We start from the raw sequence: 10,352 nt of genomic DNA, 5'->3' as shown, positions 1-10,352 counted from the left end.
GGAGGGGGATATAGGCCCTGGAGATTTACCAGACCTGTACCTCCCTGACTTTCGCCAGAAGCAAAGGGAAGACCCAGTCCTTGCTAGACAGTATGACAAGGTGGTGAAAATTGATGAACAGATTTTAGATGCAAAGGGGGTGATAGTATTCCCCCATTTTGAGCTTTCAAATGATATCCTTTATAGGGTGAATAGGCAGACACAAACAGGGGAGGTCACCAGAGAGATATTGGTTCCCAAGGCGTTTGTTAAATCTGTGTTCACTCTAGCCCATACTGTCCCTTGGGGTGGTCACCTGGGCAGGGATAAAACATTGGACCGTATTTCATCCCGATTCTATTGGCCAGGGATGCATAGTGATATTGCTAAGCTATGTGCAGCATGTCCGGAGTGCCAGCTAACTAGTCCAAAAGGACAAAAACCAGCCCCTTTGGTTCCTCTACCCTTGGTGTCAGTTCCCTTTGAGAGGATTGGGGTAGACTTGGTAGGACCTCTAGAACCTTCTGCGAAAGGACACAGGTTTATCCTTGTAATAGTGGACTATGCAACAAGGTATCCTGAGGCGTTCCCCCGGAGAACAGCAACGGCGAAGCAAGTAGCCAACAAGTTGTTGGAACTGTTCTCACGGGTTGGACTTCCCCAGGTTATGTTGACAGACCAAGGTACAAATTTCATGGCTAAACTGATGCAGGATGTCTTAAAGTTACTAGAGGTCAAGTCTGTTCGGACATCGGTCTACCATCCACAGACTGACGGATTGGTGGAAAGATTTAACCGAACTCTAAAAGGGATGCTGAGGAAATTTGTAGATTCAGAGAAGAGAGCCTGGGATGAACTTCTCCCTTTTCTGCTGTTTGCAGTGCGGGAAGTTCCCCAGGCCTCCACGGGATTCACTCCATTTGAATTGCTCTATGGCCGCCAACCCCGGGGTATCCTAGACCTTCTAAAGGAGTCCTGGGAGGAACAGCAGTCCCCTTCTAAGAATACCATGCAATATGTACTAGACCTTAGGAAGCGCCTAGATGTGGTCGGCCATTTTGCTAGGGAGAATCTTAGATCAGCCCAGGACAGTCAGGAGAGACATTACAATCAGAATGCTCGCATGAGAGTGTTTCACCCAGGAGACCAGGTGATGTTATTGTTACCCATTTGCGAGTGTAAACTCCTGGCCAAATGGCAGGACCCATTCGAAGTACTCCGCCGTACGGGTGATGTGGATTACGAGATCGCTCAACCAGGGTCCAGGAAGGGTAAACAAATTTACCATGTGAACTTGCTGAAACCCTGGAAGATGCAGCGGTCTCTATTCATCCACCCGGTGGAGGAGGAAACGGACTTGGGTCCTCAACCTCCACGGGAGAACATCGTGAGTGACGATAAAATCCCAATGGGTAAACAGTTGTCCTCTGAACAAAAAGGGGACTTGTTAGCAATAATTACACAATTCCAGGATTTTTTTTTCTGACTTACCAGGACAAACTAACTTAATTTCCCATGCAATCAAGACAGCACCTGGGGTAAACGTACGTTCCCGTCCTTATAGGTTGCCTGAAAGTCGTAGGGCTCTGGTAGAGAAGGAGGTACAAGAAATGTTACTCTTAGGAGTGATTGAGGAATCATGCAGTGAGTGGTGTAGTCCACTAATTATGGTCCCTATACCCGATGGGAAGGTAAGATTTTGTGTGGACCTCCGAAAGGTTAATGCGGTATCCAATTTTGACGCATATCTGATGCCAAGGGTGGACGAATTAATTGACGCCCTTGGTAACGCGGAATATATATCCACGTTGGACTTGACAAAAGGATACTGGCAAATACCCTTAGAGGAAAAGTCCAAATGCAAAACAGCCTTTGCCACTCACATGGGTTTATACCAGTTTGTGACAATGCCATTTGGACTGCATGGAGCCCCAGCCACATTTCAGAGACTCATGGATAAGGTACTGAGGCCCCATAGGACTTATGCCGCAGCCTACCTAGATGGCATTGTCATTTATAGTAAACACTGGAGGGCCCATCTAAATAGGCTGAAAGCGGTCCTCAAATCTCTAAGAGAGGCAGGGCTCACAGCCAACCCTAAGAAATTTGCCTTGGGTAAAGGGGAAACCAAATATTTAGGGTATGTAGTGGGAGGTGGAAAAGTAAGGCCACTAGCCGACAAGGTAGCTGCCCTGAAAGAAGTTCCGACCCCCCAAACAAAAACGCAGGTATGCTCTCTGCTGGGTTTAGCAGGGTACTACTGGCAGTTCATCCCCAACTATTCGGAAGTGGCAGCCCCTTTAACGGACCTCACAAAAAAGTGTGCCCCTACACAAGTGGTGTGGTCAAGGGATTGTCAGAGAGCCTTTGAGGACATAAAAAGGTGTCTATCAGAGGGTCCCATCCTTAGAAGCCAAGACTTCAACAGCCCTTTTATAGTGCAAACAGATGCATCAGAGATAGGGCTAGGGGCAATGTTGTCACAACAGTTTGAGGGAGTTGAACATCCTATCCTTTTCCTGAGTAGGACATTGTTCCCAAGGGAAAAAAACTACTCAGTGATTGAGAAAGATTGCCTCACAGTAAAGTGGGCAATCGAGGCTTTGAGGCATTACCTGGCAGGAGTCCATTTTACTTTGGTGACGGATCATGCTCCACTGAATTAGTTAAATAGCATGAAGGATTCCAATGCTAGATTGACTAGGTGGTATATGGCCCTCCAACCCTTCTCATTTGAGATTCAGCATAGGCCGGGAAAAGAGAACACAAATGCTGACTTCTTTTCTAGAGAAGGGGTGGATGGTCGGGCTTCAGCCGTGCGTAGCCCCAGCCACACACTAACAGGGGAGAACTGTGACAGGGTAAATAAAAGCCACCAGTTATAAGCCTGGAAAACCTATGTCTAGTCTACAGTGCAGCACTGACTAGGTTAACTTCAGCTGGGAACCTCAGGACAATTAGTTGGATCCCAGCTGCCTAATCAAGGTGTGTTAAAACCAAGGCTGTAGACACATGGATCTTGGTTGTTGATGAGAGAGGAGTAAGCTGCTGCTAAAGAGATTTCCTGATACAAGGTCTGATAAACAAAGTAACTGAATTATAAACGGTTTGTCTCCTGCTTAGAAAAGGGATTGCTGCCTGAGTTACACACTGTCTCCTAAAGAGAAACTGTTTCGTTTTTGCTGAAGAAAAGCTATTTTTGTTTTGTGTGTTGTATATCTGTTAAGGCTAAATAAATAAGCCTTGGCAAGAAACCCACATGTGTAGTTGCATGTACCCTGCAACATACAGATATTACATTACAAAGTGTATGGAATCATTACAGGACTTCTGACACTGTAGATATTACAAATTATTGGCTAAAGCTGGTAAATTCCGTGCATTATTGAAATCCCTGCTCTCTGATTGGTTAAAATTTCGGGCATTATCCAATCAGTAATGGCCCGGAATTTTTGGCACCCTGCCAAGTTTTTCAGCCAATCAGTTTTCAGTTCTCATTCACAATGAGTTAGATTAGCTCTTAGACAGGGGAGGTGATTGGACAGGAGGCAGCAGCAAGGCACTGACTTCCCACCCACCCTGCCTACAGCCAGCCACTGACTTCTCCCCCACCCTGCCTGCAGCCAGGCACTGACGCCTCCCCCACCCTGCCTGCAGCCAGGCACTGACTCCTCCCCCACCCTGCCTGCAGCCAGGCACTGACTCCTCCCCCACCCTGCCTGCAGCCAGGCACTTACTCCTCCCCCACCCTGCCTGCAGCCAGGCACTGACTCCTACCCCACCCTGCCTGTAGACTCCTCCCCCACCCTGCCTGTAGCCAGGCTCTGACTCCTCCCCCACCCTGCCTGCAGCCAGACACTGACTCCTTCCCCACCCTGCCTGCGGCCAGACACTGACTCCTTCCCCACCCTGCTTGCAGCCAGACACTGACTCCTCCCCCTCCCTGCCTCCAGAGAGCTCCGCACAGGAGAGTGAGGGGAAAGGTTTGTGCGTCTGTTTGGGTGTAAAGGGGGCCAGTAGAGTGTTTTATTGGTGTGTGTGTGTGTCTTCTGTTGGTGTGTGTTTTGTGGGTGTAGAGGGAGCATGGTGTGTGTTTTGTGTGTAGAGGGGGGCTGCAGTGTGTGCGTCTTACGTGTGTGTTTTGTGGGTGGAGGAGGGGTGCAGAGTGTTGTGTGTGTGTCTGCAGTGTGTGGGTTTACAGGGGGCTGCAGTGGGTGTAGGGAGGGGGCTGCTTTGTTTTTGTGGATGTAAACGTGGCAGTCTGTTTTGTTGCTTTGTGTGTGTCTCTGCAGTGTGTTTTGTGGGTGCAGAGGGGGAGCTACTGTGTGTTTTTTGGAGGAGGGGTGCAGTGTTTTGTGTGTCTGCAGTGTGTGGGTTTACGGGGGGGCTGCAGTGGGTGTAGAGGGGGGGCTGCGGCTGTGTGTTTTGTGGATGTAGAGGGGGCAGCAGTCTTGTTTAGTTGGTGTGTGTGTGTGTGTGTGTCTGCAGTGTGTTTTGTGGGTGTAGAGGGGGCTGCAGTGTGTGTGTGTGTCAGTGGGTGTAGCGGGTGGAGAAGGGTGTCACGGTAGCTTGTGACAGGCTGTAATATACACCAAAACTATATATAAATATATATATACCTGGGTTTGAACTGGGACGAGACTTAGATATGATAAAATATAATTTATTCCTTGATAAAGGTGAACACACAAAAATGTACAAATAACAGCAAAATATAGACACTTACTTAAAGATTAGGACAGAAGGCCATCAGGATACAGACTGGGCCACTTCTCCCATATTTCAGTTGACATCACAGCAATACATGCAGGACACATGCATGAAGACATTTGCATGAAGAACCATGGGTAAAAGGTGGTTCTGACTTATATATCCTTTTAACCCCCTCTTTCCCAGATACGGCGCCGTGCCGTCTAGCAAAAGTCCCTTTGAAGCTTTTGAAGCTCATTTTGGACTTCCAGCTTGGGGTAGCCCCCCCCCCATCAATAAACCCTTTGAAGCAGGGAGGACATTTGTCATGTATCAAAAATATATGTCCCTCTTATGACAAAGTTATATTTTTAATATGTGGGTACTAGGGGGGTTCCCCTGAGGCTGCACCCCAAGACTCAGGGGCTAGCTTACTCCGTTCCCAAATCACCAGTTTTCAGGTAACTGTTTGTTCAGCACTGCATATAAGATTAACCCCTTAAGTCCCAGTGGGTGGGTTATGCAGACACTGATCCAGCAACAATACATTTACACAGGAGAATAAGCATTTTCATGTTATAACAAGGGTTAAATCACATTTCTGGGCCTCAGCCCAGTTAACCCCTTGTCTCCCTGGCGAGGTTAGAGGGGGCCAATTGGGGGGGTAACCCCGTTAATCCCGGGCCAAACCCTCACGATCGTCACACCTCCCCCGCTCCAGGGGCCCTGGTACCCCAGCGGCCTCCCCCTGGCCCTGGGATACCACTGGTGCTCTTGGAGCACTCAATACTTCCTGAGGGGTTGACCTGGCAAAATTGTCCTCCGGCAATGACCAGTACCTTGTCCTGCAAAGCCGGGCATTCTCCTTTGCCTCCCTCTGCCCCCCACCCAGTGCCTTGTGAACCAAGTCCATGGTGAAAGGGGCTCCTGTGCAGACTATGCTGCACATTGCCCAGAAACTGGCATATCTCTGCACCAACAGGAGACCAGCTATCAAGCACAGACCGTCGCTTCCCTGTCCCCCAAGTCTGGGAAAGGGTTATGTCACCATTCTGTAGGGACCCTACCTGCCCTGGCTCTGTGCCACCCTGTAGCTGCTGCGCTATACTCCTGACTCTCCTCCCTGGCTGCCTATCTACCCACAGCCCTTCCTTTGGGAACCCTGGGGAATCTGTCAGGGGGGTCACTCCTGGCCCGTCAGAGCAAGGGACTTTCTGCCTAGCCTCCCCTAGGCCCAGCACCTCAGTCCCTGCTGATGACTCCTGCTGCTTACCTCCCTGCAGCCCACCTGCACTCCTCTCCTCCCTGGGCAATCCTAACCCAGACCCTGGAACTACCTGAGTGCACCTACCTCCCTGACCTTGTCTCCCCCTTACCAGGGATGAGCTCAGGGGCACCTCTCCAGATGCAACCGCCTTAGCGCTTGGCTGGCAGGTATCCCTGGGGTGGCACAAGCCTGCCACTGCCCCGGATACCCCCAGCCCATAGCTAGGCTGCAACAGGGGGTTGCTGATCTGAGAAACCCCCTGAGGCTCTGCCAGGGTAATGGGGGACTCTAGCTGCAATACCTGCTGCTGTACCTCCCCGGCTACCACTAGCCCTTCTTCTCCCACTGAGATCTGCTGCTGGCTACCTACCTGCAGCCTCCCCTCACTCCGCTTCTCCCTAGCTAACCCTAACCTGGGTCCTAGGGACACCTGAGTGAGGCCATCTCCCTGACACTGTCTCCCCCTTACCAGGGATGAGCTCAGGGGCACCTCTCCAGATGCAGCCACCTTAGCTCTTGGCTGGCAGGTATCCCTGGGGTGGCACAAGCCTGCCACTGCCCATGACACCCCCAGCCCATAGCTAGGCTGCAACAGGGGGTTGCTGATCTGAGAAACCCCCTGAGGCTCTGCCAGGGTAATGGGGGACTCTAGCTGCAATACCTGCTGCTGTATCTCCCCGGCTACCACTAGCCCTTCTTCTCCCACAGAGATCTGCTGCTAGCTACCTACCTGCAGTCTCCCCTCACTCCGCTTCTCCCTAGCTAACCCTAACCTGGGTCCTAGGGACACCTGAGTGAGGCCATCTCCCTGACACTGTCTCCCCCTTACCAGGGATGAGCTCAGGGGCACTTCTCCAGATGCAACCGCCTTAGCGCTTGGCTGGCAGGTATCCCTGGGGTGGCACAAACCTGCCACTGCCCCGGATACCCCCAGCCCATCGCCAGGCTGCAACAGGGGGCTGCTGATCTGAGACACCCCCTGAGGCTCTGCCAGGGTAACGGGAAACTCTAGCTGCAATACCTGCTGCTTTCCCTCCCTGGCTACCACTAGCCCTCCTTCTCTCACTGAGATCTGAGGCTGGCTACCTACCTGCAGCCTCCCCTCACTCCGCTTCTCCCTAGCTAATCCTAACCTGGATCCCAGGGACACCTGAGTGAGGCCATCTCCCTGACACTGTCTCCCCATTACCAGGGATGAGCTCAGGGTTGCTGGTGCAGATACACCCACCTTAGCTCCTGGCTGGCAGGTAATCTGGGGGTGGTCTAACTGTGCCACAACCCCTGGTACCTCCAGCCCATAGCAAGGCTGCAACAGTGGGGCTCTTAACTGAGAGTCCCCTTGCTGCTCCGCCAGGGTAATGGGGGAGTCTAGCTGCCCTACAAGCTGCCCTTCCTTCCCCTCCCCTGGTAACTGATGTTGGCTACCTACCTGCAGCCTCCCCTCACTCCGCTTCTCCCTAGCTAACCCTAACCTGGTTCCTAGGGACACCTGAGTGAGGCCATCTCCCTGACACTGTCTCCCCATTACCGGGGATGAGCTCAGGGTTGCTGGTGCAGCTGCACCCACCTTAGCTCCTGGCTGGCAGGTAATCTGGGGGTGGTCTAACTTTGCCACAACCCCGGATACCTCCAGCCCATAGCAAGGCTGCAACAGTGGGGCTCTTAACTGAGAGTCCCCTTGCTGCTCTGCCAGGGTAATGGGGGAGTCTAGCTGCCCTACAAGCTGCCCTTCCTTCCCCTCCCCTGGTACCCCTATCTCCTGCCACCCCCCGGTCACAACTATAGTGAAACAACAGGGTACAGTCATAGGGAAACATAAGTCAGAGTCAGTCTGCGACTTGGTCTGGCTTACCTTGCTGGTCCCCGCAGAGACCGCCGCCTTTGTTGGTCCCAATTGCAGGGGGACTGGAGCGGCCGCCGCCGGCCCCATCTGGGCTGGGCAGCACCGGGCCGCTGCCGCAACAGTGCCCGGGTTGGGTACAGGTAAAACGTGCAGGACAAGGGTCCCAGGTCTTTGTGGAGGAACACAGCTCCATGCAAACTTGGTAAAATAACCCCCTCCCGCAAACCCTGCCCCTCCCCCCAAATAAAACTGCCGCCGGCAGGAGGCCGGAGTGGCGGCTTCTTCTCTGCCGCCGCCGCTGGTTCTCCGCCGGGATCAGGTGGATGGCTGCTGCTCTCCGCCGCTGTTGCTGATGCAGCCCGCCCAGGTTCTCCAGGAGACGTCCCGAGGAGGGTTGTCGCCCCGGCTGGGCGGGAGCCATCAGAGGATGCCGCGCTAACTGGGTCATCTTTTCCGCAGCTCGTGAGCGTTGGCCCTGAGGGGCTTCTTTGCCTGACCGCGCACGGTCAGGGCACTGGGCATTATTGTGGCCCATTTGTTGGCAGTGCCGCACCGGCTGCCGGTGCTTCTCCGCCACCGGTGGACTAACCCCAGCAAGGGGCAACGGAGTCCAGAGCAGAGTTGTTGGAGCGCCGGGCTCATTCCAGAGCTTCTCCGCCGCCGGTGGACTAACCCCAGCAAGGGGCAAACGAGTCCAGAGCGGAGATGCTTGAGCGCCGGGCTCTGGGAGGGGATAAGCGGGTCGGATCATTGCCAGCTTCAGCTGCTCGAGCCGCTCTGCCGGGGACATCTCTCCCTGCGCAAACATCAGGGCCAGCAATTCTGGGTAAAATGGACTGGTGCAAGACTTCCATGGTCTCCAAGACCACCCGCTCCCTCCACAAGTCTCTGCCGTCCCGGAGCTGGGTCCCTTCCCTGCTCTCCGGGCGGTGTGATGGTTACAGCAGCTGCAGCTGTGGATCTTTGCTCAGCCTGCCGGGTTTCATGCTCACCGATTGCTGTCTCTCTCTCAGCCTTGCTGTCTGCTGGTCCCCGCGCCGACTTGATGCACTCCTCCGGTCTCAGTGCTCGGCTCCAGTCAGACGGATGGCCGGCACTTTGGTTCTGGAGGCAATGCATCTCACAAGTAGGGGAACAGTGAGGAGGTGCCATATCTTGTGTTATATGTTGTACACTGTGTGTTCAATATCTTTAGTCCCAGGAACTTGCAATTACCATCAAGTTCCCACTGGATCACAGTACCCCGCAGAATACTGTAATCCAGGTCCAGTTCAGTCCCGCCAGCTGCCACCAGTTAATTACAAGCTTGTCACGGTAGCTTGTGACAGGCTGTAATTTACATCAAAACTATATATAAATATATATATACCTGGGTTTGAACTGGGACGAGACTTAGATATAATAAAATATAATTTATTCCTTGATAAAGGTGAACACACAAAAATGTACAAATAACAGCAAAATATAGACACTTACTTAAAGATTAGGACAGAAGGCCATCAGGATACAGACTGGGCCACTTCTCCCATATTTCAGTTGACATCACAGCAATACATGCAGGACACATGCATGAAGACATTTGCATGAAGAACCATGGGTAAAAGTGCCTGGCTGCAGGCAGGGTGGAGGAGGAGTCAGATATTAATATCTGGCATTTCATAGCGGTTACATATACCGTGTTTAGACTCCAAAAGATATGCTACATCCCACGAATACAAATATGTAATTCTTATCATTTTCAGCCAAGGACATCTCATAATATTCTTATATGTAATAAGGACACCCATTCAGATATCCTGCTTGGGGTAGTCCCCATCAATAAACCCCTTTGAAGCAGGCTTTTGGCTTCCATTGTAAGTGTGAAGAACAAACACTTAACCATTCCTTGTGCCTGCCTCCCGCATAAACAATTAGGGCAGTTACCTTTTGCTGCTTCCTGGGTCTCGCATAACAATACCCCTTTGAAGCAGGGCTAAATTCTAGCATCCAGCTGGCCCATTCACACCTCCCTTTTGATATGCACTTCCAGAGAGGAAGCTTACATATCAAACGTGAATAGACTCATATGAGTCACAGCATTTGGTTCTGGACATTTTAAAAACTGCAAAAAGTCACTTTATCAAAAATATATGTCCCTCTTATGACAAAGTTATATTTTTAATATGTGGATACTAGGGGGGTTCCCCTGAGGCTGCACCCCAAGACTCAGGGGCTAGCTTACTCTGTTCCCAAATCACCAATTTTCAGGTAACAGTTTGTTCAGCACTGCATATAAGATTAACCCCTTAAGTCCCAGTGGGTGGGTTATGCAGACACTGATCCAGCAACAATACATTTACACAGGAGAATAAGCATTTTCATGTTATAACAAGGGTTAAATCACATTTCTGGGTCTCAGCCCAGTTAACCCCTTGTCTCCCTGGCGAGGTTAGAGGGGGCCAATTGAGGGGGTAACCCCGTTAATCCCGGGCCAAACCCTCACGATCGTCACAAAGGGCTGCAGTGTTTTGGTGTGTGTGTATCTGCAGTTTTGTGGGTTTACAGGGGTCTGCACTGTGTGTTTGTGGGTGTAGA

The sequence above is a fragment of the Ascaphus truei genome, chromosome 13, assembly GCF_040206685.1.
Source record: "Ascaphus truei isolate aAscTru1 chromosome 13, aAscTru1.hap1, whole genome shotgun sequence".
Classification (NCBI taxonomy): domain Eukaryota; kingdom Metazoa; phylum Chordata; class Amphibia; order Anura; family Ascaphidae; genus Ascaphus; species Ascaphus truei.
This window is presented reverse-complemented; position numbering follows the sequence as displayed.